Source organism: Lepisosteus oculatus, chromosome 23 (genome assembly GCF_040954835.1).
Source record: "Lepisosteus oculatus isolate fLepOcu1 chromosome 23, fLepOcu1.hap2, whole genome shotgun sequence".
Taxonomy (NCBI): domain Eukaryota; kingdom Metazoa; phylum Chordata; class Actinopteri; order Semionotiformes; family Lepisosteidae; genus Lepisosteus; species Lepisosteus oculatus.
Genome location: NC_090718.1, coordinates 11,493,166 through 11,504,076, shown reverse-complemented (window position 1 = coordinate 11,504,076; position 10,911 = coordinate 11,493,166).

Below are 10,911 nucleotides of genomic sequence, written 5' to 3'. Positions count from 1 at the left end.
TTTATTCCCACATGGTGTGTGTGCCCTCTTCACCTAAGTGAATTAGCCAGAATGCCTTATCCTTGTGTCAACACTATTAAACACTTCAGTAGTTCTTGGAACACCTGCATAACACTCCGTTTAATTGTCCTCACTCTATTTAATTATGATAAATCGCACTTTGACGTCTGATTTTGTATTCTTTGCGCTTTGCATATGTTTTGGAGTAGTTTCCAGGAATCTAGGCTGTGGGTTTTTATCACTTTGGATGAACAGCCTTGCCCTCTGCTGCCCAAGCATTAACCAACCTGTGCAAACACAGGGGAGGCTGAGACGACAATGTCTCTATTGTTTGTCGTGCTTTTGCTCTTGGGTCTGTGATTCTGTTGCTCAACATACGGAACATCAAGGAACTTGAATTGTAACTTCCCTTCTCTACCTGCAAGTGTACAGTATCAACTTACAGTACTATGCAGTAAATTGTTGATTACCTATTTTTTTTCCTTCCTAGTGATTTTTTTAAGTTATTTAACTTCTCTATTATTTTCTATGTGACGCCTATTGAGATTCAATGTATTATTAATATTATTATTATTATTAGTGGTAGTGTTCATTTTCCATTACATCAGTTCTCACAGAATGTATTAGAATATTTATCTGTATGTTTTAGAAGCAGAGAGCTATGCCACTCATGTCTCACTGCTGCAAGCTACTGTTAGCTGATACATGTATACTGCTAAAGCATTTCTATTGATAGTTGACTTGAAGGTTTCTGTAATGGGTGCGGACTGGGGATGGGTGAGGGGGCCGGCTCGCACTTTTATCGAGCGCTGTTATACAACTGCTGTCAGCAAGCCTCTCCAGCAGGCCTGAAGTCATCACGAAGAGGTTGAAATGAAGGTAGAACGTCTCATCACAGTCTCCTCCATGCTCTCTCACCACTCACGTGTCTGGCTAATGGGTTACCTCCACAGCAACATATCTTCATCCTTTTGGGGAAGGATCTGGCATAATACTGAACTTTAGCTTTTATTAATTTTTTTTTGTGGTGTGTGCCATCCACTTCAGGAACACCTGCCGGTTTTGTTTTGAAGGAATGCATTGCTGTGTAAAGGATTCAGGCTGATACTGTGCTATAATCCCTTAGAAACCTGCTTGAACTCTCCAGTGAAGGGAGGGCTGGCCTTCTGGTATGGCAGAACCACCTGCTGTTTGGAGGAGGTGCTAATGTAGCAGAAGGCTGGGATGTTTTATGTTATTCTGGCTGGTTTATCAAGAAGTACCCATAACCAACCCTCAAAGAGCTTATTCAGATTGACTAGAGGGGAGATGAAGGGAAATTATTTGACTTTGTGACTTTACAGAATAAAACTGGAAGAGATGCTTGCATGTTTCAAATCACAGCTACACAGACCACAACAGAGGGGACGGGGTCAGCTGACACACCAATGCTTATCCTTTATTTGAACATTTCATTGACGATTGTAAATCAGTCGCCAGCAGCCATATCACCCTGCAGCCCACTGAAGCTCAGCTGCTGTGAGTCTGGAACTGGATGGGAGACCTCCTGGGAAAGCTAAGGTTGTAGCTGGAAGAGGTGTTAGTGGGACCAGGAGGGGCAGTCACCCTGTGGTCTGTGTGGGTCCTAATGCCCCTGTTTAGAGTTGGGGACACTTTACTCTATAAAAGACCCCGTCTTTTGAATAAGATGTAAAACCAAAATCCTGAATCTCCGCGGTCATTAAGAATCTCAGGGTCTTTTAAAAAAATATTAGGGGTATAACCCTGGTGAACCCTGGCCTCCTATTATTCCCCATCTCTGAACTGGCTTCATCACTCTGCTGTCCTCCCCACTAATAGCTGGTGTGTGGTGAGGGTCCTGGTGCATCATCCAGGTGGGGCTGCTCACTGGTGGTGGTGGAGTTGAGTCACCATTACCTGTAAAGCGCTTTTGGAGTGTCCAGAAAAGCGCTATATAAGAGTAAGGAAAATATTATTAGCAGTAGTGTAGTAGCAGTAGAGTGATAACATTATAGGATATTGGATAATAACAATATCCTGTGTAATAAAAGCTTAAAATTAACACATTGTCGTTTTGCCCACAAAATGTTTAGAAAACATTTATGCGATTCGCGAACTTGTGCTTGCTGGATTTTTTGAGGACTCTTTTCTGTTTTTTTCACTGCTCCAACCTGAAATATCCCTAAAGACTAATTCTCAGGCCACAGAGAGGTCAGCCTAGGACTCCTTCATCTAGCAGCAATTACCTGCACTGTTCTAATTGGAGGGGTTTCCCTTATGTTCGTTAGTGAGGATTCTGTTCATTGGAGGAGATTGATTTTAGGTTTTAAATAGATGCAACATTTCATAGTTGATACAAGAAAGCAAAAATACACAGTATTCTCTTAATAGTTTAGGTTTGCATTTATTTCTATGAGTTACATTTAAAGGCAACTCAATTGCCTTTATTTTTCTCCTATCACAAAGGACTTTATCTGAAGCTGTTATAATTTAAAGATTGATAAAAAGTCTGATGGATTTCAGACTCTGAGGACAGGAGTTAGGACTCCTGTTCTATAGGGGGATGGGCAACACTCTATGTAAATATCAAAGGATAAAGGCTCAGAGCATTGTGATTGCCCCTCTGGGAGACTTGTTGAAGATATTTTTACTGCACATCCTTCTCATTCCCCTGCAGAGGTGAATCTATTGTGTAAGAGATACTGTTACTCTCCCTATCCCTGATGCTATCACAGATAGATGTGCTCTGAGTCCTTAATGGTACCACTTACCAGGCAGGGATAATAAAAAATAAGTACTCAGACCTCACACAAACATCAGGCTGAAAAGGAAAGGAATTAAGTCAGTTCAGAACAGCCACTGCCCCCTGCGTCTCTCTCCTCTTTGATGGATGTTCTGCTCATTTGCAGAAAGTTGGGCGGATAGCAGCACTGTCATCCGGAACTGGGAGTGCCTGGGCCTCACTACTGCAAAACCTTGTTGTGCTCCAACTATGGCCTGCTCCTGCTTCATCGCTGCTTTCTCGCCGGGTGAAAAGGTATTGTGTGTGGCTGCAAAATCAAATCTTCTGTCTCTCTGTCTGCATTTCTTCACGGGTGACTGTCTGCCTGCGTGTCCGTGTTTCATCTGCAACGCCCATGTCTGCTCATCCCCTTTAACACTGAACTCCTGAGATAGTTAGACAGGGCCACAGCTTTTTAGTGCTGTATTTTGTTGTTTTTTTTCCCCGAATGCAATTTGTAATTAGAGTGAATGGGATTTTCTCCCTTCCTGATCACAATCGTATTGATTCATGCAAAATGGTTGTGTGGTAGAATCTTAATAGATGAAATCCATCAAAAAGAGCATAAGACAAACCTCTGTTGTTGTGGTGAAAATCGACTTATCTCTTGTCAAAATATCTTGTGCGATACCTACACCAGTTATCTGCGTTGCATAGTTAATTTTTTAGATGTGAAAATGCATGGGTGGGTGGGCGTATACAGTACAGGTATATATATTTCTACACACTTTAAATCAATTGCATGTTCTCATAATTCATAAGACGTCAAACACTTTGTGACATCCTGGGTGAGACAGGACTTGCCGAGAGTTTAATTGGCTCTTCTTCCCTCAGAGCAATTGCTGAGACAGCTGACAGACTTTGGGGATGAATGTGGATAATTAAGAGAATAGGCCCAGTGGTGACAGATTGCTTGGTAACTTTGTGTTTTTAAGGTCCCGTTGAAGATGTACTGAAACACACCATTGACCTGTAGCAGGATCAGAGCAGGGGTGCTTTTTGAAAAGAGTTGAGCTGCTACTGGAATTGTTGATGGGGGTAGGAGGTGGCACTTTTTCCTCCAGTTTGGACTGTGGGAGACTATACCAGCACTAGAATTTGGCCTCAGGAAGACTCAGTTTCTTTTGTAAGCAGATGGAGAGTTTAAGGGTTAGTGGTTTGTCTATAAAGAATCCATTTTTTTAGGGGCAGTTGGTATTGACGTTTTGAAAGCTGTTTTTCCCTTGAGTTGAATCATTTAAATCTGATATAGTTTGTTTTTCTTAGACTACGAAATGAGAGAGAATGTATAGACAGCCTAAAGTTAGCAGGACACTTGTCATGGTATCGTATGCTTCAAATATATCACATTCATGTGAAAGAGAGATTTATTATTAGTTCTATATTAGAGCTAAATGACATAGAGTAATATGGCTCAGACCAGATTGGGGACAAATAACTTAGTTCACACACCAGTGACCTAAAGAAACTTTAATACATAAACTTGGTTTCAAATGGTTGTTTGCCTAGTCATTTCATTAATGATAATTTATAAGCGAGAGCATGTCCAGCAAAGGATATGCAATGTACTGTATGGATTTTTTTATTTCACTTTGACATTATAGAGTACTTTGTGTTTGTGAGTGGCAAAACTTCTCAGTTAACTACATCATGGTTCCATGCTGTAACACATAAAAATGTGAAAAGGTCCGGGGGGGTGTGAATACTTTTGCAAGGGACTGTAATTCATTTCTGAGACCAGTGAGAAGATAGTAACGTCAAGCGGGCTCAGATCTCAGGAAAACCTTGGGACCAGGCTGGTAAAAGACCCTCTGTTGATGTGTCAGTCTCTGGGATTCTGTCTTGTCAGTGTTTCCTTACGCTAGGGTGACTTCCTTATCAGGAAATGTGTTCAAAATCGAGAATTCTGGATTTAGACCACACCATATCAGCTCGTTTGTTGTCTTCTTATTCCTAGAGCTCTCAAGTAGAGGATTTCTGGTTTCCCTTTTTTTGCCTGGTCGTGTTCTGGTCCTAATGTGAGCTCACTTGACTGTACTGTGCCAGTTTAGACACTTAAGACACTTAAACTTAAGTTTATCATAAACACTAAACCTTACCTGGATCAATTCAACACTCCATCCCAGCGAAAAGCTGTTTGTAACTTAAGGAAGACATAGACATAGTAGGATTCCTGCTGCCGAAGGATTGGAGTTGTCAGTTTCTGAGGTGCTTTTAACTCTCTCCTTTAATATTAAATACCTATTTTATAGGCTTTTTGAAATAGTCTGGTAGGAAACTCCATAGCTAGTGCTCCGACTGCTGTTTTTTAAGTGGACCGAAGAAATGTTTTTATTCTCCAGCAGGTGTCGCTGTGCTGCCAGGAATATGCAGTGGTTTCCTTCGTACTGTACACTTTCAGAATTATTTAAATACAAGCAGACGCTAAACAAAACACTTCTTCCTATACTGTAAGGTTATACAAAATTATATGTCCATCTTGGATTTTAGACGGCAACGTCTACCGTTAAAATTACTTTATTTCCACGGATAGAGTCACATGCATTGTGTTCAGGTAAAAAAAAAGAATACATTTTAGTGCTAGTGTTCTAGGCAGCATTTGAACTGTAAACACTGATGGATATTTAATAGTGCCTCCTACAGGTGAGCTACAGCTGTTAGATTAAAAATACCAACACAACAGACCATAGACCACCCTTCACACCAGCTAAAAAAGCCAAATTTGATCCCCGTGCCACTCTGTGACGCATCTACTTTACTATCAAGCAAGACTTTTTAAACAAACGTCTTCAAACATCTCTGCTCATGGTGGATGGCTGGTCTTCATGAGCCCGGCGATGCTGCCGCTCGGTGCTTTTTTCAACCTCTCTTTAATTTTTTGCTGTTCTTTGATGTTGTCTCTCCTAGGTTTTGAATCACACGAGATTTAGGAGCACGTGTGTTAAATCCAACAGCTGTGAGGGCGAACTGTTTTTAAAACATATCTTAATCTTTAAAAATATCTTCCTTACGTAGGAGATGAAATGAGATTGCTAAAAACGTATTATTATTATACTTTTATATGGTTGTTGTTTGTTTGTTTACCGCAGGGTTCAAGAAACAAAGCTATTGACACTAAGATGTGTATCGATTGGACATGTACAACAATAATAGCTGCAGTTATATTTTCTTTTTCTTTTACAATTGTGCATGGTTTGACTTTTGCATCGGTTTGTTCTTTCCGCATTTGCATGAGCTTTTTTTTTTTAAGCCGGTTGCCTTGATTAAAAAAAGAAGCACGGGCTTGATCTTCAGTTCCGCGGTTTCCTCTCGGCTATTCCGACCGCGGTGGGTACCGACCGAGGCGAGGTAGCTTCGCAGTTGTGATGTGGAGGCGGCGCTTGAACGCGAGTTACCTCCTGCACTCGACCGACAGTAACCCCGGCTCTGCAGCATCGGCGGCAGCAAAGCAGCTCAGCAGCTCAGCGACACAGGTGCAGGATGTACAGACAGAGCGCGGCTCCAGCTGCCAGATTCCCCTTTAGCGCACATGGATTGGGAAAGGATGATGAGGCATTTTGGAACGAAACTCATTACTGTACCTAGCTCAGCACGCATAGGCGTGTTTCGGATTGGATCTGACCTGTTCCTTTCTCTATTTTCTTATCCTTTAAAGCACAATAAATATGTCCAGGTCAGCACAAATCGTTGCAATAAATGCAGTACGAATGCAACATTATTTTAGCATAAGCTAATATATTTCACTGCGTTCCAGCTCTACTGAAGAAGATTAATGGGTAATATCCCACACGACACATTTTGTCGCTATAAACATGAGCCCCAATATAGAGAGCGCCGATAGCAGACACGGGTAATTAAATTGCTGTTCCCACACACAGAAGCTGAAATGCTCACAGGTAAGACTTGTTTCTGAAGCTCCTCAGAACCAGCTGTGGAGTTCGCAGACTCGGATATCAGGACTGTTTTATGAAGATGACTTTCTGGAACCATAAGGAAAACCCGATGAAGAACAGATAGGGTCTCCAGTGCTAATGTAGCCGTAATCAGATCCCCAAATATTTTTACTTTGATCTGAACGAAAACAAATCACAGCGAAGACGGTTGAGGGCTCGGAGTCTTTCTGCTCTGATCAGACAACAAAAAGACTACGTGCGATCCCATGTGAAACAGGCATTCAAAAAGCACCAGACGAGTATTTAAGTTCTTTATGTGCAGTTCACTGAGAAGTGAATTGAGACCAAAGGGTATTTTAGCAGTGATGAGCTGGAGACCTACCAGGGCAGTGTGAGTGAAACATCTTGCTGAAGGCCAGAACAACAGCATGCCTGCAACTGCAGTCTAGGATTTCATGTCCCATTCTGGGTGTCTGCTCTTGCCAGCAGCCATCTCACCCTGCAGCTCACAACTGGCAGCCCCACTGAAGCTCAGCAGGTGTGAGCCTGGCCAGTAACTGGATGGGAGACCTCCTGGGAAAAACTAGAGTTGCTGATGGAAGTGGTGTTAGTGGGGCCAGCAGGTGGCACTTACCCTGCGGTGTGTGTGGGTCCTAATGCTCCAGTATAGTGACGGGGACACAATACTGTTCAAAGGCACCGTCCTTCAGATGAGATGTAAAACCGAGGTCCTGACTCTCTGTGGTCATTAAAAATCCCAGGGCGTTTCTCGAGAAGAGTAGGGGTGTAACCAGTCATGGCCTCCTAATAATCCCCATCTCTGAACTGGCTTCATCATTCTGTTCTCCTCCCCACTGATAGCTGATGTGTGTTTAGTGTACCCGTGCCGTTGGTGGGGCTGCATATTGGTGGTGGTGGAGGGCAATCCCCATTACCTGTAAAGCTGTATAAGTGTAAGGAATTATTATTTTTATTTGAACCCACAGCCCTCTGGTCCAGAACCCTAGTAACTATCCCACAATGTAGCCCCAGTTTATTTGAATGTATTAGTGTGCATTCAGCACAACTGTCTTCGTATCGGGGACCGATATAGCATCCCATACTGTAAATGACAAGTTTACAAGAGAGTGCTCGAAAGCTTTTGTGCAAGTGCAAAATTTGCACCCCATCTGCCGCCTGTGAGCAAAATGTTATCATTCCAGCGCCACGCCCTCTTCAGGTTGCTCCGCACCTCCAGCCTAAATGTTTGCAGGAAATCGGAAGAGTGCATTTGCTGCACGCGAAAGTGTGAGACAAACAATGTGCAAAATGAAGACGATGCCATGTCACGTACTGTATCGTTTCATTACTGAGAAATTATGCATGCGTTTTCCTCAAGGGGCTGAGAGTTCTCAGGGTGTTTGCCTCTCCCCCCAGTCTGTGGGGACTGAGATGAAACGGGAGTTTTTGAGCAGGGTGGGTGGGTGTACAGTACTTTGAATTTCTGCTGATTTTGAACCACTTTTTTTTTTGCTTTTCTCTGAACTGCCTTGTCAGGAATAAAGTACTTTCATAGCCACCTCCCAGCCTTCCTCTTCATTCCTCTGAGAGCGCTGGGTGAAGGATTTTAGAGATTTTGTTTGACTTCCTCTTGCATTCGTTAACTCTGTAGTTGCCTATAAAGGGCGTCTGTGGATCACTGGTGAAACCTGGGGTAGAGCGCAGTACCTGATGTGTTTGCAACTGCAGGTACTGAAGGAGCTCCTTCGTATTAATTACTGCCCTTCACCACCTCTGGTCAGTGCAAAGTTTGAAAGGGTAGCCGACGTCTACATGGGTGGAATATCCCATTCAGAGATTATCTTGAAAATCCCAGTCGTTTGAGAATATTTCTGTAAGTGAAAAGAATTTTGTGATTTGTAATCTGCTCATCTGGCAGATCCTATTTGGTATATCTTTATTGTTATTTGCAGTCAAGTCTAATATCAGGCTCTCCGGCTCCTATAGTACAGCATCATGTTTGCAACAAAGTCTTTTCTGGGCTCCTTTGTATTCTCTAGAGGTTTATGTCCTTCTAGAATCTGTGTAGTGTTTTTTATAGAAATAGCGTTAACTTTTCTCCTGGTCGACTGCTTTGGATGCTATTTTGGTTGCCACCAATGCTGTCTGGAACGCTAGTATTATTTAAAAACAGCTCCTCGAGTGGCTTGGGGTTTCAGTGTCTTGAAGCACACAAACAGGACGCAGTTGGAATGTCTAATGTGTTCAAAAGTCGTTGAGGAATCAGATTAACATTTAGAGCTAGTGGTCGAATCATATAATGATGCACGACTGACTAAGATTATTGCGGTGCTGACTTCATGCTGCAGTATCGAAAGTACACTCAGTCTGTCGTCTGGCAGATGCTGAGGAAGGCTGCGTCTGGGAATGTTCTGCCCAGCTCTTCATCTGAGGCAAGCTTTGAGCTGGAGAGCCGTTTTTGGCTGAAGCAGATTGAATTCACACCCCAGTGGGGAATAAACCAAGCTTATTAAAAACCCTTCTTCTTTCTCCTTCAGCAGCTTAGGGATTTTAGAAGGAGTTTCCCCAGGATGAGCAGGTTAATTCCTCAGTGGAATTAGGCCTCTGTCAGCAACAACAGGTGCCGTTGCACAAATCTCTTGACCAGATTGAAAAGTACTGTATTATGAAGTTTAAATGAGGTTTGTTGTGGACTCAACCTCATGGCTAGTATATGGTAGTGGATTCTATTAATCCACGGACATTGTAATTGGTTTAGGTATCGATTACGTTTTTGGAAAAGTTTAAAGATTGAAGGCCATGCGTTGAAAAACTCTCATTGTCCCTGGAATAGCTACAGCTCTCAGCTCTTCTCCAACAGGGCCACCTGAACAAGAGGGACCCTTTCAGGCTCAGAATGCACATCTTTGACAGGAACGGCTCCCACTCGCGCTGATGAGTGCTCTGCGGCGAGAAATGAGCTCGTCCTGGTTCTGGCATATCGGCTCGTGCCCCTTCTTCTGGACAGGCTGACTTCCATGCATAAATATCCCCAGTGGGGGAAAACACCTTTACAGGCCTTCCCCTGGAGTTTGAGAGAATGAAAGTCTGAATGACAGCATGAGCAAGACAGCCTTACTTGACTGGCCATTGTTTCACATTCTGTGGGACGGGTTGTTTTATGGAAAGTGAAAAAATTTATGAACTGCAGGCTGGTCTAGTTACTCCAAGCCCCCCAGAGGACTTGTCATTCCACCTCGCATTCCAGCACGGTTCCCAACTAGCCCATTTACCCCCAGCCTATTTAATGCTGCTTCACACTCTCCCCTGGGCTCAGTATGAGCGTTTTTCCTGGCTAGAGCTACAGTACTTCCATTTTCGCTATAACTTACTACTTGGTTTTTGGCTTCCTGACCCTGTTTTGTTCCTTGACTATGTCTCCTGGTTTTGGTTTTGGTACTTTGGCTTAACTTATGGTTTTTGCATGTTTACCTTCGGCTTTCGGAACCTCGGATTGTTCTATCGACTACGCCTCTGGCGATTGCCCTGGTTTTCTGCATAGGGTCCTCACTGCTACTTCCTAACAGGTCTGAGGCCATCCTATTACCTGACTCCCACTGCAAAGGACACTTCAGAACAAGGGCTTCCTTCAGTAATGGCCTCTTAAGGAGCTGTCCTTTCCCTGTCTTTGACCGGCAAAGGCTCCGATTATCCCTGCAGGTGTCAGCGGATCGAAGCTGAGTGGGTGTGTCGCTTGTTGTTCAGGCCAAAACTTGCTCTGTCGTGGGGAGAAGAAGGAGAGGAACCCCCTTCACACTGGGGGTGTCCCCTCAGATTGATAGTATTGGTGTGTTGCTGGTACTGTCCGCAGAGCTCCTTGGGAATTCAACCCCAATGTACACAAAGAGTCTCCAATCGCATGACAGTCCGTGACTGTAGCTGGAGAGTCATTTTGCTCTTCAAAATGAGGGAGACTTCTCTCTGAACGCAGTGTTGCTTTGCTACAATTCTTTAAAAAAAATCAAATAAAGGTTACAAATAAGAGGAGATCATCTAGTCAATCTGTTTGCTAGTAGATGGCAGCAGCTATATCACCCTGCAACTCACAACTGGCAGCCCACTGAAGCTAAGCAGATGTGAGCCTGGTCAGTAGCTGGATGGGAGACCTCCGGGGAAAAACTAAGGTTGCTGCTGTAGGTGGTGTTAGTGGGCCAGCAGGGGGCGCTCATCCTGTGGTCTAATGCTCCAGTATAGTGA